General features: G+C 47.7%; 1 protein-coding gene across 14 annotated transcripts in view; it reads right to left on the minus strand.

Annotated features, from left to right (window-relative positions):
• The window catches only part of TRERF1 (transcriptional regulating factor 1), a 226,275-nt gene that overhangs the window by 53,929 nt on the left and 147,457 nt on the right, over positions 1 to 24,889 (minus strand). For 13 of the 14 annotated variants that reach the window (XM_042938766.1, XM_042938763.1, XM_042938761.1 and 10 more), the window contains one exon: positions 15,155 to 15,269. The gene's annotated coding sequence lies outside the window, so the exon portion shown is untranslated. Of the gene's footprint in view, positions 1 to 3,482; positions 3,569 to 15,154; positions 15,270 to 24,889 lie in introns of those variants that run through there. The other variant, XM_042938769.1, reaches the window with a different exon arrangement.

Raw genomic sequence — 24,889 nt, forward strand, 5'->3', positions numbered from 1 at the left:
GTGGCTCACTCGGTTAAGTGTCTGACTTCAGCTCAGGTCACGATCTCGCGGTTCGTGAGTTCGAGCTCTGTGTCGGGCTTTCGGAGCCTGGAGCCTGCTTCAGAGTCTGTGTCTCCCTCTCTCTCTCTCTCTCTCTCTCTCTGCCCCTCCCCCGCTCACACTCTGTCTCTCTCTCAAAAATACACATTAAAAAAATTTTAGAAAAAGGAATATACATATATATATGTAAATAGTTGATCCTCATTATTAGCAGTAATATGTCCTGTGAAGTCACGAACAGTGTACCACTGCTTCCAGAATATGAGGTTAGGTTCCCGTGAGCCTCTGATCACAACCTTGTTTTATATGTGTTTCCGTTCAAAGCTACCTTATTTAATATATATATTACTGATTCATAAACAATGAACTCACAGCCGGCAGCACTTTCATTCTTATTTAAATAAAGCTTATCTCATAAGTATTTTCCCCATAAGCCACACGCAACCTCCTTGCACTTCGGAGCGCTGGACAGCACATCGGCACCACACCTGGGGGCCATTTTAAACAGTGAAATCAACAGGAAGCACAAGAATGTGAAAAACGTGGCACCAAACAGACTGGGAAAAGGACACCTGTTTGCAGCACAAGAGCCGAAACAGGAAGGCAATGCACCACGCAGGTCAACCTCAGCCGGGGATGCGTGTGGGGCAAATCAAATGTTCCACTGCTCTGTGCACGTCCGCCAATGACTTCGAAAGTGCCGCGAGTATGGACTTGGGGGTTGCAAATAAATTTGAGAGAGTAGGAGACTTTGCAAACATGGAATCCGTGAATCATGAGGCCTGACTTATATTCACGGCTGGTTGTTGGGCATCAAGACAATCTGCAAGGATCCAAGAAACCGGTAAGAATTGTACTTGGGGTGGGGTAGGGACGGGAGGGGCTGTGTCCGGGCTGAATGGGAAGAGAGTGGGAAGGAGACTTCATTTTATAACTTTTTATATTTCTCTCAATTACTAAACCATGGGAAGCTATTACCTCTTCAAAAACAAACAGACAATAAAACACTGAAAAACCTGCACGGACACTTACAAAGCCCTACATTCATGCCTTAAAATTTTATGGTTTTTAAAAAAAATTATTTAATGTTTTTATTTATTTTTGAGACAGAGAGAGACAGAGCAGGGGAGGGGCAGAGAAAGGGGGAGACACAGAATCTGAAGCGGGCTCCAGGCTCTGAGCTGTCAGCACAGAGCCTGATGTGGGGCTCGAACTCACGGAGTGTGAGATCATGACCTGAGCTGAAGTCGGACACTCAACCGACCGAACCACCCAGGTGCCCCTTAAAATTTTATGTTAACTTCAAATGCAAATATCTTACTAATCTTTTGAGGTGGGGTCCAGGCCTTTGGGTGTGGATCTGTGGGCGAGAGCTCTGCATTTGTCTTTTCTGCATAAATCACCCCGGGATGCGTGCATAACCTGTCACTTTCTAGTCCGGTGTCTGTAAAAAGGAGCTGAAAACTGAGGACGCCAGTCAAGGAGCCACGGCGCAGACTCCTCTAACAGACGCGTTTTCTTTCTCCACCTAGCGCGGGTCTCCAGCAGTTGTCGTGCACACACCTGAGCAGGGGTTTTCTTTGGGTGGCTTGCTTTTATAAATTCTTCCTAAAGCGTTCACTTGCCTTTTCACAGAAACCGCATTTCTATTTCTTTTTGGCTTTCAGAGGTCATCAGCTCACGTCACATTTCATCTACGCGGTTACGGAACTGAGTACAACTGTTGGAAGCAGGTGCCCGTGTGGGTGGTCTGGGGGGCGAGGGGAGAAGGGCAGGTGCCAATCATTAGGTGAAGGTTGTTGTAGAGTGCATCACCTGTGTGTGAATGTGCCTTGTGAACCACAAAAATGCAGTATGTCGCTGAACCACACCTTTGTGCATTATTCTTTGTGCATTTTACATGTCAGCTCTGTCCACGGGTCAGACAGACTCTCTGGGGGCAGAGGGCTGGTCCTCGTGGTGCTCAGAGGGGTGAGGCAGTCCCTCGGGGAACAGTTTCTGGAAGCCAGATGCCTTTTTCAAAGGCCTTCAAGGTAGGATTTCTGACAGAGGACATGTAGCCATCACATTTGAAGGTAGAGGAAAGGCAGGTCTATAAAATCTCCTGGAGTGCCCTACTAACCCGCAGAGAAGCTATTTGGGACATAAATCCTCAGTCTGAGCGCCCCCCCCGCTGCTCCTGGCTGAGGAGAATCCCCTTTTGGGGGAGAGGTGGCACCCCCCGCTGGCAACAGGGGCAAAGCGCCAAGGTCCGTGACCTGAACCCAAAAGGCCTTTGTCTCAGCAGTTGACTCTGACTCTGTTTTGCAGAGAAAATGGAGATTGGAGGCATTTACTCCCTCTGCTTCCTGGGCCCCACATGAACTTTCACCCCTCTACCCTTGCCCCAACTCTTTTTACTCGTCTTAAGTACCAGAAGGGCCCGAATCAGAAACCTGGGACCCCCAAGAGCCCAGTATCCCCTTACTTCCAATAGGTTATCAATTCCTGTCGGCCTCTCTTCCATGGCCTTGCCTGACCATCTTCTCCTGTCACTCCCCTGCCAAGTCATGGCTGGCCTCGCTCCCTCCAGCCCACTTACCCCCCAGGAGTCCTGTCCACGCCACCCCTCTGCCCGAAACGTCCAGCGTCCCCCTGGTCAACAGGAGAAGATTCCCAACAGCTCAGCCTGGCACACGGGGCCCTCACAATTTGGGCTCACCTACCTGTGCAACGATTTGCCCATCCATTCACTCATACACATCCTGAGCACCAGACCTATGGAGCTACTCTGAGCTTCCAGAATACTGGTCCCTCTGCCTGAAATCACTTTCTCTCATCTTCCACCTTCTCAGGCTACAAGTTCCTGCTCAGACTTAACATCTTTTATGAAAACTTCCCCTGACTCTCAGCCATGCATTATAACAAAAAATTTATTGAGTGCCTACTATATACTATACAGAACAGGGGGTGGCTAACACAACTTGGTGTCAGCTCTCATGGGGCCTGCAGTCTGGAGAGGCAGTGTCAGACACAGAAAAATGTAACTCTGTGACTGTGATGGATGTGATGGATGGCTATAATAACGGGCCGTGACCTCAGCAGAGAGGTCTGGGAAGGATCCTCTGAGGACGTCACAGTGAGGCTGCAATGTGAAAGACGAGAAGGGTGTGGAAATGATGTGAACTGCCACGTTCCATACAGTCAAGAGCAGTATGGGCAAAGGTCCTGTGGCAGGTGGGAACACGGCAGACAGAAGGAACAACAACAACAAAAGGGCCAGGGTGGCTGAAATGCGGGATCAAGGGTCATGGTGATAAAACTGGAAGCGGGGCAAGGGCCAGACCACCCAAGGTTCTTGAGGGTAAGGAGTTTTATCTTTATCCTAAAAGTAATGGGGAACCATAAAAGTAGTTTCAGCAGTGTGTGTTTGTGTGTGTGTCGTCCAAGCATGTGTGACTCACCAGATTTCCATCTTGAAAAGAACACAGTGTAGACCAGAAGTCAAGAGAGTTTTTCAAAGTAAAGGGCCAGACAGAAGATATTCTTGGTGTTGCAGCCAGATGGCAAAACCAAGGCTATGATGTAGACACCTATGTGATAAAGGATATATAAATTTCTACAAATTTTTCAAGGAAGCTGAAAACATACTAATAATGGAGTACTTTTTTTTTTGTAATAGAGATCTGTTAATGGGGAGAACAGAAAGATTTTTTGGAGGGATAACATTTTGCTTAATTGGGGTTCAAAGCCAGTGTTCCCGTATCATCAAGTGTTCATGTGTATAAAGCATTTTGAGCTCATGGGCCATACAAAATCAGGCAGCGGCGGATTTGGCCCACGGACCACAGTTTGTGGATCTGTGGAGCAGATGTGGACTGGAGATGGGTGAGTGGGGATACAGGGGGGACCTAGTTCTATGGTGGTCCAGGCCAGGCTGCTCGGATGTGAGTAGTGACAGAGGGTTATTTGGGGGTGAACGTGACAGAACTTAGTGGTGGATGGGTACAGGGGGGCCAGAGGGGGAGGTGTCAGGATGGCGCCCAGATGTCAGGTTTGCACCTGTGAAGACGGGGAGTACTGTGAGAGTTCAGTTTTGTTTTGAGACCTACAACAGAAGCTGCCACTGAGGCAGCCGGACCGACGGCTCCCAGGCTGGGAGGTCTGTGAGTTCTGCGAGAGCGCAGAGCGGGGCTTGAACTCACAAACCGTGAAATCGTGCCTGAGCGGAAGTTGGACGCTTAGCCAACTGAGTCACCCAGGTGCCCCTAAGGAGTGCCTCATCAACTCCATCTTCAGGGACCAGCATAATATGTCGTACCCATGGGCACTAAGGACATGAGAGAGGGAGACAGGGTGGGGAGAAGGGGAGAACTTCTGTTCCTACAGGATAACATGGAGAAGACCCCCTCAATTCACAAAGGAATCCTTCTCTGAAGAGCAGACCATGTCCCACGGCTAACCTTCCCAAGAGCTGCTTTTGATAAGGGTCACTGGACCCGCCCCCCCCACCCAGTTACGTTAAATCATCCAAGCGTGTGAGCTCACACACATTTATACACAAATCTCCTCCCCACCAACCCTTGCAACATGATTTGTGGTGATAGTGTATTAATAACACACCCATCAGCTGTCAGTTCAACATGTCTAAATATTATGCTCCATCACCCAGAACATCATTTTTTTAAATTAAAAAAAAAAATGAAGTGGCAATTCCACTCACAGCAAGGAGGGTAGAAAGGGAAAAAAGCTACAGGTTAAAGAAAATCAATTTTTCTCTTTTCCTTGTTTTTTTTTCCCCCCCTCCAAATAAAATAAGAAGCTCGTGGTTCCATTTCTTTGACAGCCCTGGGATGAGGTCAATGCTGAGATACAGAGTGGCCTGGCCTGATGACCATGGGGCGTGTTTGCAGGCATCTGTAGAGCTCAGAGCAGACAGGTCCCCTGGTCCACAGCCACAGATCATCTGGGCTCCAATGTGGAGTCTGTGACAGGGACATCAAGGAGTTCACAGGAGGGTGTGCATTCTGGAAAGCAGTGAACAAAGCACAGACATGTATTTTTGTCCACAATTTTGTTTGGTCCTCACAACAATTTTGTTTTGTCCTCACAACAAACCTGTGAGGTTAGAAGTGTTTTCCCTATTTAAAAGACGAGGGGATTAATATGGAGGGGATAATCTGCCCCAGGTCACACAATTAGTGACAAAGGTCTGGGCCTCCAGCCCTCTGACGCCCAAGGATGAGGCTTCCTGTGATCTTCTGCAGTGTCCCTGGTTCCCCATCACAGATCTGATTAGCATGAAGCTACTTCCCTAGTTGGAGCCGTCCGGCTTTCTCTTTGACTTCCCGAGGGTCAAAGCCAGTTTTACCACAGTACAGACATGCCCTGGGAATCTGGCCACCAGCACTTAGCAACCTTCAACCCTCCAGCACATAGCCATGAGCTTGGAAGCGCTGGAAAAGAAGCTGATGCACTTTACAACAAAAAAACCTATTTCGAGTCCGAAAGGGATAAGCTCCAGCTATCCGGAAATTTTTTTTTTTACTCCTCAGGAACTTCTCCCTGGAGAGACACAAATGGCAGGCAGTTTCCTCACAGAAATGCCGAGACCGCTGTTCTGCAGTCAGAAGACCAGAGTTCAAATCCTAAGCTCCCATTGGCAAAGTAAGAACCCAGACCCAGCAGGTTGATCTTGTCTTTTTTAATTTTTTATTTTTTTTTGGCGGGGGGTGGGGGGTGAGGAGCAGGTTCAGTTTCGACATCTGTAAAAGAGGGATAACAATACCTACCGTTCCAGTTTTTTGGTGAAGATTAAACCAAGAGAACGTACAGGACATGCATGGCACCCAGTGAGGACTCACGGAGGCTCACCACCTGGGGTGGGGTTCCTGTTGTTTTGTTATGACTTGGGTACAGTTTAGATCGGGCCCAATGACTCAGTCAGGATTGAATTGGTGTGGTTATTCGTTTCCTGGGCAACCCTGAGCCCTCCCTTTGTTTCACTTAGCAGATTGGTGCTCAGGGGCAGAAGCTGCCAGAAGTGGACACGATAAGGAAGAGAGAAACACTGTATGAACCGTCCGCTGGAAAACCTCCGCAGTCTGGGGCCCTCTGGTGCAGGGACTAACAACCGTATGTACCCCACTACCCACTGCATCCGGGTTCATTCACCTTCATCCCTAATGAAGATGGGGAGACACCATGGAAAGCCTCACCTTGCATTTAAAAAAAATTTTTTTAAAAGTTTGTTTATTTTTGAGAGAGAGAGAGAGACAGAGTGTGAGCGGGGCAGGGGCAGAGAGAGAGGGAGACACAGAATCCGAAGCAGGCTCCAGGCTCTGAGCTGTCAGCACAGAGCCCGACGCGGGGCTCGAATCCACAAACTAAGCCTCACCTTGCGTTTTAGCACATCATGCACTAGGCAGAGAAATAAACCGAAGAATGTAATTGCTCACGTGACTTGCTCATTGTTGAGGGAAGATTTCTGGGCCAGGTGCGCCCCTGCAAGACAGGCCTCCGGCCCCCCATGGGTCAGTGAAACTCAGGAGGTACCTGAGAGGGACTCTGACTCAGTCCAAGTCCTCCCATGTGGTTACTGGTAATGAAGGAGGTGCCCTGCTCTCTGGGGTCTAGCCCTCAAGCAGTTCAAGACCCCAAGAAGAAAAGAGAAGTAATTATTTAGTGGCCATCTAAAGCTTAACAATATTTGTGGGTATCATTAAAGAAGAAAGGGTGTACCTGTTACCCATAAAGAGTCATTTCATTCCTGCCATGATACCAGATAAGGAGACAGTCTACTTCCTTTCCTGTTTCAAGAGGGCCCCCAGCTCTCAGATTCCTGGAAACCGTCAGTAACTCTGTCCCTAGCTGCAGTTTCCTTACTTTTAGTCACAGCCTCTGGGCCAGCCTCAACAACGGTCCCTTTAAGGAAGTTGGGACACACTGTGTGGCGGGGCTGTCCCAGGGAAGCAGGCCCGGGGTGGCTTCGGTGGCCCACATCTGCCACCTGATCCGGTGGGAAAATGAAAGCTTCCCCAGCGGAAGCACCAAACTCTCTCAGAGCTCATGCCAAGGCAGGTGTTCGCAAAGGAAAAACGAGGCCAACCTAAGCTTCAGTGTGTGGAGGGCACTCTCACATCCATTATTTTTCTGTGAGGCAGGCCCCGCAGGAGGCCGCATTCCCATTCTGAGCTAAGCTGTGGAGGAAGAGATTTCCAAAGGATCCCCCATGCCAGTATGAGAAAACCCGAGGGACTCGAAAGCGGAGGCCTCTGGTCCCAGGCCAAAGGGCCCCCTAGAGACCACAAAACCACTGCCACTAAAATGAGACTAGGGCACCCACGTGACTTGAACGTCCTCCAAAAACACTAACAAGAAGGCATCATGAAAGTGCAAAAAACCCAAATTCCTATTTATTTCTATTCCATCGATAAGTGTCCCAGCCTTCTCTCAATAGCTCCTATTTTGTCTGCCTTCTTTCCCGCCTCCCCCCCTCCCCCCCATTGTTGGTCTTCTGGACCTAACCCAAGTCTCCCCTCTCCGTTTGATTATGTGCACATAGATTATCTCCCTCTTCATGGGACACTCACAGGAAATTTAAACATTCTCAGACGGGGTTCTTTTAAGCCCACTTCCCCTGCCCTCCACCCCCACCCCCCACTCGGTTGCTGCGTATTCAGGAAATGCAAACCCAATATAAAGATAACCCGGACCAAACAGAAAAGGAGACTGGCCCTGTGACCTTGTTGGGCAAATGACTTCCCCTCCCTGCATCTCAGACTCAGCTTCCGCAGAACAAGGAGGTTGGGCCTGATGGGCTGCAAGGAGGTCCCTCCGGCTCTGACCTGCGAAGGCTCAGATGGCTGAGCCTCGCTAGCCCCTGCCTGGTCCCGGGGACACACAACAATCCTGAGTCAGGATACTGAGGCAGTGGGGTTTTCTACCACCTCACACTACCCATAAGCATCCTAATCTACGGTGGGGAAAGAGCGATGGGAGCCAGGATGGGAGCCTGATTTCAGGCTCAGTTCTGCCATCTTTAGGAACAGGGAAGAGAGTGAGTGGGGGAGGGTACCTGAGCAGACTTAAGCTCCAGCTTCAGGGTTTTAATTAAAAACAAAACCCAACAAACAAACAAACAAACCCCAGAATGTATATAACTAATATAATAAAGATTTTAAAAATATTTTTAAAGGGGAGCCCACCCAACAGTGAGAAGGAACTAATGTCAATCTCCAGAGCAGCACTTAAAGACTCGGTTTAAGACGTCTATCCATTGGGGGCGCCTGGGTGGCTCAGTGGTTAAGAATCTGACTTCAGCTCAGGTCATGATCTTGCAGTCTGTGAGTTTGAGCCTGGTATCGGGCTCTGTGCTAACAGCTCGGAGCCTGGAGCCTGCTTCGGATTCTGTGTCTCCCTCTCTCTCTCTGTCCCTCCTCTGCTCTCTCTCTCTCTCTCTCTCTCTCTCAGAAATAAATAAACATTAAAAAAAAAAAATCATCTATCCATTGGCTTTTAGTGCCCCTGCCAGCATAGGAGTCCTATGCCTGGGGCTCCTCTGGTCTCTGTATCCATAATAATCCTGGCTCCCCAAACTCCCCCCAAACTCCTAGACAGCCCCAGACATAATGTGTTGGACATAATGTGTTGAACTTCTTGGTTCTGGAAAACGGCCTCCACGACTGCACCTAGAATAAACCCCTTGTTTCCCTGTGCGGGGCTGACAAACAGAACTTGGGCTGGGTTGTCACCCAATGAAGAATATTTCATCTACCAGTTGAGCTCTCCCGGGGCAAAGACGGTTGGATGGCATAAGTAATCAATCTTGGCTCACGGCTCTGAGTAACTCGAATGGAGGAGGGACAGGAAGCATGAGTCATCATGGGGAGAGAGCTGTTAATAGACTTTGAGGTTTGCAGGCGGGGGTGGGGTTCGGCCTGGCCCCTCAGCTGGGTGGAGCGTATCTAGGACATCATCTTGGGAGTTGTGGAGAACAAAGAAGCCCCTCTCTAGAACCATAGCAACATCAGCGCTCAGGCTCCTAGAACCTGCATCCTTCTAGATAGTTGAGCAACACTTGGAAAAGGAAGACAAGTAGTTGACTCCAAGTAAATCGCTGATACTTACAGACTGCATTTTTAAAGAAAGTTGCCAATCACTGTTTTACAACAGTGAGCTGAGGACCTAGAGTCAACTGAAGCATTTGTTAGTGAGACAGAAGCCAAATGCTAATCCACCCCAAGACCACCATGTTCACTGGCCACGACTGGTCAAACACACTTGGGAAGCTTGGTGAAACACAGTCAAACGTTAACTGCAGGACTTCTCAGGGCTTTTGATATGCTAGTGGACGTGGCTCTCCGAGAGGAGCCAGCCAGAAGCACCGCACTGAGTCTCACTGGCTCGTGAGAACACCCATCTCTGTTCACGTTGGTTCACACCTTTTCTACACCCAGCTGCCTCACTCTACCTGCCCCATCGGGCCAGCTCCAGTCTGCCTGCTCCAGCCTTCCTTGGCCACTCAACAGGATACAGTGCTGTCCCCCTACGGCAACCCATTCTGTATACCCAACACTTAATCTCATGAAGATGGTTTATCCGTTATGTCTGTTTTTGGTCATAAAGTCTTTTCAAATTAATACACTCTATTTTTTAGAGTAGTTTTAGGGTCCCACCAACTCTATGCATTTTTTTTTATGCCACTTGCCTACTGTATAAAGCCTACGGTCACTATGAATAGCAGATGCTGAATAAAGTCATTGCCTGACAGATCTCAAATCAGGAAGCGATATAAATCTGAGAGTGATATAAAGCCACTTAATAGAAGGGCGTGTGTGAAATAAAGCGTCACGCCGGCTATAAGGATGAAAGTAAAATGGACAGTGAGGGCCACCTCTCTCTCACCCTCGCTGGACATGTGTCCAGTGGATTGGTTGTGCCATCCCTTGATCTGGGGGGTCCACAAAGGAAAAGTCCCCAGTCCACAAGGGAAAAGTGTCATGAGGCCCCAGCCCCCTCACGGTTCCATGACAGAGGGCACATCTTGGAGGAAGGACCGAGATTCTTGAGTATCTCACTTCCAGAACCCTTGGTTTATATCCTCTGCAAATACTGGCCAGACCAGTGTAGGCTCTGTTTTCCCTCAAACTTTCTTTAAAAAATACCCCAGTTTGAAGAACATAATGGTGAAGCTGGGAATCCCACACTGCCCCTAGATTTCTGCCTCCATTTTCATCATGTTTCGTAAACCAGCTTTTGTCAACTTAAAAGTATCACTGAACGAAAGCTCGGGCCTTGAAGGGGTCTGTCTCAGTCATAATAGCATCGACTACCACAGACTCAGTGCTGAGATGCTTCAAGTTCCTGTCACCAGCTCAACGTGCACAGTCTTACTTAGTCCTTAAATAGGTCGGTCTATTGTCCCCCTGTTACAGATGAAGAAACTGAAGCTCAGAGACCCCGAGCTAGTAAGTGGCAGAGTGAGGTTCAAACTCAGCTCTTTCTCCCTACCCCCAAAGCTCAAAAAGCCTACCCACTGTGCTCTGTGGCCTCTCCTCCAACAAACGAACGGCACATACCAAGAGACGGAAAAGCCGACAGCAGAAAGGGTGGGGGCAGGGGAAGAGGAGGGAGGAGACTGGGAAGGAGAGAGTGGCATGCAGAGGAGAGGAAGCTGAGATTTGGAGGAGACGCACATGTGTCTGGCACTGGAGCCAGGAGGCCTTTGAGGAGTGGGAGTGAAGCGGGAAAGTTGCTGGTGACTGCTGGAGAAATAGGCCACAAAATATGCAGAAGCCATTTCCTCTCTCAAGGAAGATAAACAATAGATTTGTAAACAAATTTCCCAAAGCTGTTCAGCTATTTAAAGCATTCTGGTAGGGACTCCTTATCCCTTGTGAGCATAAAGTTCATCCACCAAAAATGGTCAACAGTTACCTTGGGGAGAGGGAAAGTGGGAAAGGGGGACAGGAGAGGACATACCTCACAGTGCATCACCTGTTAGCCCTGTGACTGCAGCCAGTTACGTGCCCTCTCTGAGCCTTGGTTCACTCTTCTGTGAACAAGGACTAGTAGCTGCTGCCCCTCAGAGCTATGGTGGAGAAGAAAGAAGATATACTTTCTGGCAATATGGCAGTCCAGATGCCCTCTTGACTTTCCCTGTCGAAACAACTGACATGCTGGATAAAATGTAAAACAGAAGAAATGTATACACATCACCGAGCTGTGCTAATGGAAGGATTCTTCAAAGACCAAAAACAAACCCAAAGCAGCAACCCTCAGAAGTGTAGCAGCAAAGCTGACTTTTGCCCTGAGGGTTCCTGTCGAACCCTAGAGATTCTATGCTTGCCAGGAGAGCTGCACAGGGCTCAGGGGCCAGAAGAAAAAAACCTAGTTCCTCCATAAAGTTGGGGTGGAAGGCCCCACCCTCAGAGAATAAGAAATAAATGCACAACACAGAAGGGGACTGCAAGGAAACCTGACCTTGGGCTGGTAGAATGGGAGACAGATCTCTCCTGGAAATCTGTAACCACAAGCTGGACCTCACACAGGTTTGGAGTTTGAATTGATGCTTCTTATGTAGCTAGAGAAGTCTTCGGCAGAAAATCAATTTAAAGTGATTTCTGGATGTTAGTGCCCTGCAAGCAATTAGCAGAAATTAATACAAATTCTCTCTGGAAAAGTCAACATCAACGAATACCTCAAGTAATTCTTCAAGTTGCAAGGATAACGAGCAGTGCACAGGAAACAAGGCACCATGAGTACTAATCAGCAGAACTAGATCCGCAAGCATTTCAGAGTCCGGAATTACCAGACACGAAATGTTACGATGTCCAAATAGCTACCTGAATATATTAAAGAAATAAAAAAAGAAGTTTGCAAACATGAGCAGGAAATAGGAGACTAGGAAAAAAATCACCAAGCAGATCTGAAGTATAATGAGCCAGAACTTCTAGAAACGATAAATGAAAGTATCAAAAAGAAACTGGATGCAATCAGTGGGTGGATTAAACAGCATTTGAATCACAGAATACAGGAGTTGGATGGAAGGCAGATTTGAAGTAATTATTGAGTTCAGCCCAGAGAAAAAGAGAGGTTAAGAGATACAGAGAGCAGGGGCGCCTGGGTGGCTCAAGTCAGTTGGGCATCCAACTTTGGCTCAGGTCATGATCTTATGGTTTGTGAGTCCGATGTCTGCCTCTGAGCTGTCAGCACAGAGCCTGCTTCAGATTCCGGGTCTCCCTCTCTCTCTGCCCCTCCCCACTCACGCTCTCTCTCTCAAAAATAAATAAATGTTAAAAAAAAAAAAAAAGATACAGAGAACAGAGTGAGAAGGCCTAACATAAGTCTAATAGGAGTCAGAAAAAGGTATCAGAGGGAACAGAAAAGAGGCAATATTCAAATAAATGAAAGGTGAGAAATTTCCAGGACTATTAAAACCAAAACCAAACAGACAGACAAAAACCGTTGTTTTTAACCCAGCCAGAAAGAAATGCCAGGTCACTTGTAAAGGAACAGCAATTACACTGAAGGCCGACTTTCTCAACAGCAATCTCAAGGCCAGAAGCAATGAAATAACGGCCTCAATGACCTAAGAGAATATATTCAGTAAAGCTACCTCTCAAAATGGAGAGCAAAATAAAGACATTTATTTTCAAGCCAACAAAAGCCCCAAAACCAAAGCAAACTGGAAAAAATCTTTGAGAATTTACAACCAACAGGCTCTCACTAAAGGCTGATGCTGAAGTATTTATTTCATGCAGAAGGAAAATGACCTCAGATTCATGAAATAAGGGTAAGAAAAGATAATGATAAGTATGTAGGTACATCCGTATCAACACTTACTATATAAAACAACGATGTCTGACTGGTAGGGGAAAAAACCAGGACAGGATGAAAACACAGCATAATAATTGTATAGGGGCACCTGGGTGGCTTAGTTGGTTGAGTACCCAACTTCGGCTCGGATCATGATTTTTCAGTTCATGGGTTCGAGCCGTGCTTCGGGCTCTGCACTGACAGCTCAGCGCCTGGAGCCTGCTTCAGATTCTGTGTCTCCCTCTGTCTGCCCCTCCCTGCTCACACTCTGTCTCTCTCTCTCTCCCCAAAATAAATAACCATTAAAAAAAAATTTTTTTTTAAATAATTGTAGGGGAGCCTGGGTGGCTCAGTCAGTTAAGCGTCGGACTTCGGCTCAGGTCATGATCTTACGGTCCGTGAGTTCGAGGCCTGTGTCAGGCTCTGTGCTGACAACTCAGAGCCTCTGGGGCCTGCTTTGGATTCTGTGTTTCTGCCTCTCTCTGCCCCTCCCCGACTCGTGCTCTGTCTCATGCTCTGTCTTGTTCTGTCTCTCAAAACTATATAAAATGTTAAAAAATAATAAAATAATTGTATATAAATTGGGAGAGGCATTGAACTAGAATTGAACTACTGTCTGGTTCTTGCATTGTTGGGGAGGAAGATAAAGACCCGGATTAATTTTAGCCTTCGGTAAGTACGCCAGTTATAACAGCTGGAGTAAATACTGAAAGATCAGAGTGTACAACTTCCAAATAAGACGATGGAAAATGGAATGAGGGAGAAAAACACCTCAATCTAGAAGAGCAGAAAAAGTTGCAAGTATATAAAGGTGGTACAAACGTATCTGAATTCACCAATAACACACACTGATTCTAAACGGCACTGCCTTAAAACATGTAAAACAAAAATTTCAGCACTACAAGGAGAAACTGACAAATCCAATGGGAGATTTTTAAGATAACATCGATAATCGATAGAGTCACTGGACAAAAATAGGACGTATTATAGATGATCTGAAAAGTATAACAGACCAATTTATTTTGATGATCATATACAGAAAACTATATCCACTAATTATAGAATACACAGGTTTTTCAAGCACTCATGGAACATTTGAGAAAAAAGTTGAAAAGAGATAATCTATAAAAAAGGAGCACACAGAAGGGGTTCAATGCTTATTTCAAACTCTCTCCAAGGATCCAAACCTATTCTGTCTTGATGTACTTCACGTCTAGCACAGTGACTGTCCCAAAGGAGGCTCTTTTTTTTTTAATTTTTATTTTATTTATTTTTAAAATTTACATCCAAGTTAGTTAGCATATAGTGTTATAATGATTTCAGGAGTAGATTCCAGTGACTCATCCCCTATGTGTAACACCCAGTGCTCATCCCAACAAGTGTCTTCCTTAATGCCCCTTGCCAATTTAGCTCATCCCCCCACCCACAGCCCTTCCAGCAGCCCTCAGTTTGTTCTCTGTATTTAAGGATCTCTTCTGTTTTGTCCCTCTCCCCATTTTCATATTATTTTTGCTTCCCTTCCCCCAAAGGAGGCTCTTTAAATGGAGTGAAGAAAGAATGATGAACGGAGGCTTCCCCGTTGAGTACAGCACAGGCTGGCGAGTGGCAGGGCCAACACGGGAGCCCTTTCCAACATGGAGAGGGACAAGAGGACAAGGTGAGTGGTGCCAGTCTCTAGGGGGAATGGATACAAGCAAGGAAAGCAAACTCATGACAGCCATCTTCAAATGTGAAGAGGGTCACATGGAAGAGTTTCTGGAAGTCCAGTCTTTGTGGTTCCAAATGGCAGAGCAGAGAAGGGCAGACAGGAATTACAGAGAAGAATTTGTCCCAAACCAGGAAGAGTTTTCCAATAATTCACTGCTCAACACTGGTTAGGAATTGGCCTGGGTGATCTTCTAAGACCCCTTACGACCCTATGTGGGACAGGAGTCTGTCTGGGATGTCTTGGGAGTCCCAGACCATGGAGTGACGGTCCTTCCAATGCCATTCTTCCAGAGATTCCTTCACCCAAATTTCCCTGGCTCTACAAGTCCTAAGAGATCTGCCAAAGGTCCCAGAGTCAGGAGGTCGTAGAGGACTAATGAGAGCTTAAGGCCCTAAGTACTCAATTCAGCGTCGTTTCTGTTCCACCAATGTCCTGTCTATTACCTGCAATGGGCATGCTTTGCCCTGCCAGGCTGACATGCACTTTCTAAGCCTACCCATGTGCCAGTAAACCCCATTCTCCCAGCACAAGGTGCGAGATCACAAGAGCATAGAGAATGAGTTAGAATAACAATGCCTGAACCTTCCAGGAGAAGGGAAGCAAGCTCACCTTGACCTCCGCAGCAGATGGTTGAGTTGGGGGCTTGGCTCTGGGGGCTTCTCCTGTGGCCGGCCAGTCATGCTGCTCTCATGCTGCTGGGCAGGTGGGAAGAGGAGGCCTGGTTCTGTGGGGGAAAAGAGCAGGAAAGATCACTCCTTCATCGTTCACTCCTAGCTCTCCATCACCAGCCTGCAGGGGATACCAACCAAAAGCCCAGGGAGTTCCTGAAGCTGGCCTCACTCACTCTCATGTCCTCGGGGAGCGGGCATGGATGAGACAAACATTTCCCGTGCCCCATAATGTGCCATGCGGGGGTATGAGGAACAAGGCGACAAAGATGAATTAGATGTATTCACTGTTCTCAAAAAACGGTTTAGCAAGAGAGAGAGGTGGGGGGGGGGGTGCACATTTCATTACAATATAATTTGGTAAGTGCTGTGATTTCCCCAAATTCATTCAACAGCCTACCTGTCCCACAGGGGAGCAGAGGCAGCTCGAGCGTACTCCGCACGAGACTTCCCAAAACGCTTGTCAGGAAGGGCGAGGTGTCCCTGTTTTTGTTTTAATTTCCAACCCACCGCCGATGAAAAAACACTTTTATCAAAGGTAATAAAAATGAACTGGTAGAAAAATGAAACGAAAAACTGCCCCTCCAGAGCACCACCTCTCAAACTATTCGATTCGACCGATTGCCCCGTCCAGTCGGTACAGAGGTTTCCAAGTGCTTACTTGCCCGGTAAGTAAGACGGAACGGCTCACAGTACAGCGGATGTCAAATTCATCAGATCAGAGAGCCTCTCTCCGGGAAGGAGGGCCACAGCAGGGACTTTGGGAAAGCGTAGGAGATAGAGGCGGTGGAACTCGCTGGGCTCAGGTTACAGAGCACGAGGCTCATGGAACCTGGTCAAAAGTTGTGTGCCCTGCAAGGGCTCTAGCCTCAACTTCTCAACCCTAACTGTGGCCACCCCAGCCGAAGCCACGGCCCTGAATAGGAAGGACAAAGTGTCATCTATTAAAACGGACTGGGACATTTCGGAAAATAAATCAGTTCCGAAATGTCAAGAGGGCTGCTGGTGTTCATTCCTATTATTTAATGCCATAAAAATGATTTTTTTTTTAAATTGAGAAATCCTTTGTCTGTGACAGCCAGCTCCAAAAAAAGCCTTTAAATGCCTATTGCCTTAATACTTGAGGGAGAGATTACAAGTCATTTTCACCCATTTGAATGTTTAAGAGAAAATGTTCGTTCTTCTAAACTCTCAGCTTTTAAGTAGTTCTTATTTTAAACTTTAGAAGATAAGTCTATAGAAGAAAAACTTCCCTTCTCAAAGTCTTTTTTTTTTTTTTAATGCAAACAACCCATATAGCCTCACTCCCTGCTTCAAATGCTCAATCATATGCAATTTGGGAGTTTGTCACTCATGAAATTCTAGCGATAAGCACATCATAAACAGTCCTATAGCAACAGAATGCTTTTGAAGCGATGTCTGTGATGTTATAAAGATTGTATATCATCATCTCTGTATGCTGGGAAGGTTATGGGAATAACTGTTTATGCACAAATAAGTCAATATAGTAGCTGGCAACCGGAGAGGTAGACATTAGCCAGAAGCTAACCCGCGGCGTGGGGTGGGAAGCAGGGACGGACTTCCAAGACTTTCCATGGCTAACTTCCCTGATGCAGCCTGAGTCCCTGCAGCCGGCTGTCTCATGGGCAAGAGCTAAGCTTAGACAACCAGAGAGTCAAATGTTATTGGTCATCTACTCTATGTCAGGCGCTGGGCTAGCCTCCCACGTCTCAAGATGGGTTCTCCTACAGAGAGACCCAAGACAGACACAGAAGCAGGTAATTACAACCTCCCTACCCTGTTAAGAAGAGCATATTGGCTGGAGCTAAGGGAGAGGAAGTGAGGTTAACCAGCTCAACCCATCTCTCCAACCGTTCATTCATCTATCCAATGGTGACTGATGACTAGTATGTACCAGGCCAAGTGCAAGGCACTAGGCAGAGAACAGTTGAGACCAACGTGGTCCTTGCCTTCGTGGAGCTTAAAGTCTAGCGGGAAAAACAAACATCAGCAAATTAGAAATAACTGTAATCGTGATATGCTCTAAAGAAGTATGGCCTCTGCTATACGAACATGTGACAGGGGATAGACCTAGCATGGAAAAGGGTCACTAGTATCAGTCTTTAATCTGAGCCCTAAGAATACATTAGTGAAGCAAAATAGGGAGGGCAGGAGGGAAAAGAGAGAGAGAAAAGGTGCTGCCGACACAATGAACAGGCTGGGCAAAGGTCCTATGGTGGGAAGGAGCATGTGGCATGTTCTAGCTATGAAAGGAGGCTTGTAAATCACATCAGTTCTTGGCCTCACATCATGCTTCAATCACTGTGGTAGTCAAGGGAAGCATTCAAGATGTGCAGGTTTTTCAAAAGTGCCCGAGAAGAGGAGCCTAGGTAGCTCAGTTTAGTTAAGCGTCCGACTCCTGATTTCGGCTCAAATCATGATCTCACGGTTTGTTGAGTTCAAGCCCCACGTCGGGCTCTGTGCTGACAGCGTGGAGCCTGCTTGGGATTCTCTCTTCCTTTCCCTCTGCCCCTCCTCTGCTTGCATGCACTCCCTCTCTCAGAAATAAAAAAAAATAAGGGGCGCCTGGGTGGCTCAGTCGGTTAAGCGTCCGACTTCGGCTCAGGTCATGATCTCAACATTCGTGAGTGCGAACCCCGAGTCGGGTTCTGTGCTGACAGCTCAGAGCCTAGAGCCTGCTTCAGATTCTGTGCCTCTGGCTCTCTCTGCCCCTCCCTGGCTCGTACTCTGTCTCTCTCTCTCTCCCTCTCTCAAAAATAAATAAACATTAAATAAATTTTTTTAATAAAATAAATAAATAAATATATTTTTTAAAAAAGTACCCAAGAAGTTACATATGTCAAGCCAGGAGTGTAATAAGGGTGCACAGAGATACACATAAGGTGCAATTCTCTCTCCTCCTACACCGGCATGAGGCATCCAAAATAGGGGCCACCTTGCTCTCTACCTCCAATTTCCGACCAGGTTGTTGGCATTATTACCTATTTTCTTTTCAGCAGTGGGTGACTTGGCTAAATTCAATTTGGCCAGTAGTAAAAATTAGTTGGTGAACGCTGAGAAGACAGACAGTGTGTGCATTCTGGGATGTGAACAAGCATTCCATTATTAAGATTATTGCTAGAGAAACATCCTGGGGGGTGGTACTTTAAGGAAGTTTATACAATTTCATGTATGGAACAGGAGCTTTGGGGCGTTGGGTTCAAATCTGACCCTGTCCCCTCACTGGCCACTTGGCCTTATTCTTCTATTTAAAAAAAAATTTTTTTTAATGTTTATTTATTTTTGAGAGACAGAGAGAGAGAGAGACAGAGCATGAGTGGGGGAGGAGCAGAGGCAGAGGGAGACACAGACTCCAAAGCAGGCTCCGGGCTCCGAGCTGTCAGCACAGAGCCCGACGCGGGGCTCGAACCCACAAACCGTGAGATCATGACCTGAGCTGAAGTTGGACACCTGACTGAGCGAGCCACCCAGGCGCCCCTGGCCTTATTCTTCTATTACAATGGGATTAGCAGTGCCTCCTTGCAGGGGTCTCAAGGAGATCGGCAAAATCAGCCAGCACACTGCCTGGCTCCCAACAGGCCCTGCATAAGGGGTGGTATAGCATCACTACACGCCAGTTAGCGGGGAGCAGGGACCGCCATGCCCCTCCCTCAATGGGACCATGAACAGGAGTCCACGAGACGATCTCCCAGCCACTACTGGGGCTGTAGGGCAGCTCTGCAAGGGCTCAGGGGTCACCCAGCAGTGGCCAGTTGCCCTGATGACTCACTGTTTCTTGGTGTGTGCCCTCAATGGTCCCCGGCCACCTTGCTGAGAGTCCCCACTCCACACCAGGGTTAACCCTCACTGAGCCCCACCTCATCTGCCCCACGCTCAACTGCACCAGAGGAATCCAGATGCCCCTCCAAGGATTTATGGGTAGCTCCAGCCAGGAGCTCTGGGCTCCCACCACTAACAGCTAGAGTTCCTTCAGACAAACATCTGAGTCCCAGATGCCTGAGGGGATGGGACAGCGACCAGATCCTGAAGACCCAACAAGCCTAGGCATGGTCCTGGGACTTCCCAGCGATCACCTCTGATATTTACAACCATCCTGCAGAGTCACTGTGGGGACGACCATTGAACAAGTAGGAAACTGAGGTCTGCTGACTTGCCCAAGACCACAAAACTTGAGTGGCAGAGCCAGAACACGAAGCCCGGAAGCCCTTCCTCTTTACTCTGTTGCCACGCCACCTTACGGGGGGGACAGAAATCTTACGATCTCTTTCCTGTATGACCAATGAGGACGCAGCCCTGGAAGGTTGTGTGCGTTTCCAGGGATCTGCAGTGAGCAAGCCACCAGGCAAGGCCAGAGTCTTTCCCCCGCCCCACACTGCCGTCTAGGCCTCATTTTCCCTTCTGCACACTCATGGTGATAAATGCCCCCTTATACACTGTTGTTAGAGTTAAGGGGGGTGGGGAGACAAAGACTGAAAGATCTGGGGGGGAAGGGAAAAAAATTAACGGACAGAAACAAACACTTTAAATGGGCACTGAGAGGCTCAAACCAAAGAGGAAGGGCTCTCCTCAGCCACAAAGCAGTTGAAATGAAAAGAAAAGCTCACATCCCACTTGGACCTGGTCAGGGAAGGTTTCACTGGGGGAGCAGAGAGGACACAGGATATCCAAGAGGGAACTTCTGAAATGGGAAGCAGGACAAAACAAAGTGCAAAGAATTCCCTCCATGCCACCCAGAATAAATTAGAAATTGGCACAGATTTTAAAATGAAGGAAGAGGAGGAGGGGGAGGAGAAGAAAAATGAGGAGGAGGAGGATTCAATCTGTGGCTCTAATTTAAAAACAGCTAAGAGGGGTGCCTGGGTTAAGTGTCCGACTCTCAGTTTTGGCTCAGGTCATGATCTCATGGTTTTGGGGGTTCGAGCCCCGCACTGGGCTCTGCACGGACAGTGCAGAGCCTGCTTGAGATTCTCTCCCTCCCTCTTTCTACCCCTTGCCCTGCTTACTCTGTCTCCGTCTCTCTCAAAATAAATAAATAAAATAAAACTTTAAGAACAGCTAAGCAACAGTACGAAGAGTAATCGATGCAATGAGAACTCTCAGACCCCACCATTCTGTCAAATGAATCCCATTGCAGGGACAGTGGTGGCATGGAAAGGCTGATTTTCAAGTGAGACACATTCCCTCAACAGCCAGGGGAGGCCTGGAAGACGGGGTGGGGGGGGGAATTCTCATTCTCTTTCCAAACATCTCTTCTTTTGGTGCCCCACTCCCACTCCCACCGAGGCTGAGAAAAGAGCTGTCTGGCAAGAGGGGATCCTGCCCAGACCATTGTGAGACGGGGTAGCTCATGTAATCCAGCCTTCATGCACCTGGTTAATCCAGAACACAGAAGCTGGGCCATTCACATCAAAATCAGGATACCTCGAACACTGAGAATGTATCAGACGGACTCACTGTAGACTGACAGTGAACAGCAGGCCACTATCCACTCTCCAATCTCCTTGCTCACAGCTCCAGCCAGCTTGTCTTTAGGGTTTCACACACCCCAAGCTCTTTCCTACCCCAGGGCCTTTGCACATACCGATCCCGCTAAGATGCTTGTTTCCTAGCTCCCCATTCATTAACATCTAGTCAAGCTTTCAGGTTACAGCTTCAGTGAGACTTCTTTGACTCTCCCGAAATATAAGGTGTGCAGCCACACTTAAGAGAGTTGCAATTAGTTAATTATGTGATTCACAATTGGATGTCCCCAGTCAGACTGTAAGCCCTACTATGGCATGGGCAATGTCTTGTTTTTGTTTTTTTTTTCACCATTGCGTCCCGTGGGCTAGCACACAGCAGTTCTCAATCCTGATCGCACATCAAAATTATCTGGGGAGCTTTAGAAACCACGGATGCCTGGGTTCTACCACAAACCTATTAAACAATAGTGTTTAAAGCTTGCCAAGTGGTTGTAATATGTGGCCAAGGCTGAGAACCGCTACTTAAGGAGGTCGTGGGTGCTGGGCTTACTTCCCAGAGCAGCCTCGCAGTGGCCCAGAGAGTTACAGTAGGACCCTGACCCTGCTCCCTTTGCTTGTGTATACAGTGTAGCATCTAAAACGTTGTTTTCCATTCCAGAGATTAAATCTGAGGAAATTCCGAAAGAGGGAAACAAAATCCTCATTGTTAGAGACGAATACTATTTCTTTCATGAAGTTCTCTCCGTAGTGTTCCCTCACCAACACACCTCTGTCCTCTCACCCTGCTTTTACCACCTTTACCCTCGGAGCCACAGGATTAACCTGATGTGTTCCTGAAATACACTTAAATATTGGGAATGAAATTCCCTAGCTCTACAATGCAACAGGATGCAAAATTTCACACTAAATTACACGAAAACAAGAGAGTTCAAAGCCACTTCGTAGTAGGACAGGCTTGCTGAATTAGCCTCACTGCCCCCGGTGATCGGTGGGCACACTAAAGTGTGATCAGCCCTGGTCTCTCCAGCTGCTCTGTCCAACATGGTAGCCGCTGGCCACAAGTGGCTATCTCCATCTACATTAATTAAAATGAAATGAATGCAAAAACTCAGTTCTTCAGTCTTACTAGTCACATTTTAAGTACTCGGTAGCCTCATGGAGCTAGTGGCTACCATATTGGATGGCACAGAACACAGAGTTTCCATCGCTGCTAACCAAGAGTTTTGTGTGACAGAATTCTTCTAGAGCGCAGTATCTCTACCTTGGCACCAGTGACATTTGGGGTGGGATAATTCTTTGTTGTGGGCGAGGAGGAGGCTTCCGGCATATGGTAGAGCAGTGGTTCTCAACCTTGGGTGATTTTGCCCTGCAAGGAACACCTGGCAATGTCCAGAGACAGCTTTTGGTTGTCAGAGCTTTGGCGGGGGGTGGTTCTACTTAGCATCTAATGGGCAGAGGCCAGAGGTGCTGCTAAATATCCTAAAGCACACAAGGCAGTCCCCACAACAAGAATGACCTGGTCCCAAAGGTCAGTAGTGCTGAGGTAAGAAACTCTGCTCTAGAGTACTCAAGAAAACACAGCCATTCTGAGTAAAACTGAGAGACTGACAAGACCAAAGTGCCCCTAAGCCCGTCCTTTGTCAAATTCAGAACCCTGAGAACAACTGTCTAAGCAAACAGATGTCTGTATTTGTCAGGGCAAGAGGGAAAAGGTCGGTTCTTTTGGAAGGATGGCACCACAGCTGTGAACGAAGGAAGGCATGGAATCTGTTCCAAAAGCAGCAAAGCCTCTACTTCTGGGGTTTCCCAGGGCAACACAGGGTCAGGGAAACAGCCAGGGAGTCAGCAGATTTAGGGCAGAAGAATCCAGCCGGGCCTCTTACTAACTGCACAACACCGGGGCGATCTCCCTGACCCCCTGGAAAACTGAAAAGAAGACCCTGCCTCTCAGAGCAGTTACGAGGGGTCAGGTCAGACGATGCTGGTTCTGAGAGTAACAACTTCCAGTCCACATGCCAGAGTCTGGGCACGCGTGTCTTCTGGAGTGGATCGAGAAGCCAGCATCGTCCACGGGCATGTCCAGGCAATTCAGCTTTACCCATGCAAAAGGGCTTCTCTTGCATGAATTTATGTACCCAACACCCGTTCACTGGGTCACAGTGCTGGACGTAGTAACCGGAAGAAACGGAGAGTAAGACGCAGCATCTACTCTCTAGGAACACAGGACCAGCAGGGGCAGCAGGAGACAGGAAAACAGGTCTCTCTAATCCTTTTCCCTGGGTGCGTGGGGACCACTGCTCAGAGAGCTTTCATGCCTTTAGACTAGAGCCACTGGCCTCTGGGACCTGCAAACCCCAGCCATCTTGCCTCCAGCAAGGCCTTTCCCTCCAGCCACTACTTCTTCCCTCCAGTGGACATGGCTCCAAGAAAAAAAAAAAAAAAGACCAGGATAGGTCTGGGGCAGGGCACACACTCCTGACCCCCAGATTGCCCAGGTTCAGCATCTCCTCGAGTGCTTCCCAAGGAACATCTTCAAGAGAAGGCCCCAGCTCTGAGTCATCTGAAGCAGAGAGGAGACCTTGTAAAAATAACTCCAAGTATGAGGAACCTGTATTCACATTATTCACGACACAAAGAACAAAAAAGCAGGGCAGGAAGCAGAGGAGGAAAGTGTCGCTCACATCAGTTTTCTTCACATGACAAGCAGCCAGGAGCTCACTTGCTGAGCCCCGATCCCTCTCTCTCTCTCTCTCTCCCCTCCTCTCTCCTTAGAGCAATTACATAAGCAGGAGAGAGGGTCTCCTTGCAACCTTTTGACTCTCCCATCCCTCCCCCTTCAACTGTTAACCCCCAAATCTAAGCCTTCCTCGTAACCTCTGACAGGATCCAGAGGAGCTGGTTGTCTCCTCTGACACAGGGGTTCCCTTGAAGCCCCAAAGCCTCTGTCAAGTGCCAGGGGTGGGATATCTGGTACCGTGAGTGTAAATATTTTAATATATACAAAATAAAAAGGAAAACTCCTCATACTCTCATCACTTTGTGGGAATCTTTTTCTCTTTCTTTCTTTCTTTCTTTCTTTCTTTTTCTTCTTCCTTCCTTCCTTCCTATCTTTCTTTCTCTTTCTTCCTTCCTCCTTTTCTTTCTTTCTTTTTCTTCCTTCCTTCCTTCCTTCCTTCCTTCCTTCTTTCCTTCCCTCCTTCCTTCCTTCCTTCCTTTTTTTCTAAACTTTTAAGAAACTATGGTTGAGATCATATTGTATGTATAATTTTGTATCCCGTTTCTAACATAAGCCTTTTGTCATGTTATTAAAAGCTCTTTGTAAATATTAGCTTTAACTGTTGGGTAATAATTCATTGAACATTACGGTGTATTCCTTAATGTTATGAGAAGCAGGAGCCCATATCCTCCACAGACTTACTTCACCTAAAGCCGGTACTTGTAAGTGACCCCCGAGCACAGAATATAGCAACAGTCACCAGTCTTTGAGCACTTACTATCCTGTGTCAGGGACTGCCTCCTGCCACGTCAGGTGGCTGGGAAGGTTAGATGCGGAGACGGCGTAATATCATACCGTCACACGCAAACTTGATTCCCTTTCTTCCACACCTCACTTGGTTAAGGGTCACATCCCATTCCATTCTTCTCCCAGGAAAACCAGGGCCTCACCCTCCCTCAGTGGAGGGGAAGCTCCAGGTCTGAGAAGTAGAGGCAATGGGGACAAATGAAAAGCTCCGACTGGTCATCATGCATCAGAGTCGGCCAACCACAGCCTGTAGGCTGGCCAGCCACCTATTTATAAAATAGCTTTAATGGAACACAGCCACACTCGTCATTTACATTTTGTCTATGGCTGCCTTCGGCCACAATAAGCAGAGTGGTTGTGTCAGAGACCATATGGCCCACAAGCCTAAAATATTCAGGACTCGGCTCTTTAAGACCGAGCTTGCTGACCTCTGTGTTTAGAGGCCAAACATCCTCCAAAACCCATGTTCCTGTTATTTAGCTGAGAGTTGTCACTTAGAAGCAGCTTCCCACAGCCAGGGACTCCAACTGCCAGCTCCTCCTGATGCAAGATGGGACCTTGTGACTAGTTCTCATCAATGGAACATGGGCCAAGGGATGTATGTCATCTCAGGGCCATGCTGGTTACCAGGTGGGTGAGCTTCCACCACCTTCTTTTCTCCCTTCCACCT

The sequence above is a fragment of the Panthera leo genome, chromosome B2 (assembly GCF_018350215.1).
Source record: "Panthera leo isolate Ple1 chromosome B2, P.leo_Ple1_pat1.1, whole genome shotgun sequence".
Taxonomy (NCBI): domain Eukaryota; kingdom Metazoa; phylum Chordata; class Mammalia; order Carnivora; family Felidae; genus Panthera; species Panthera leo.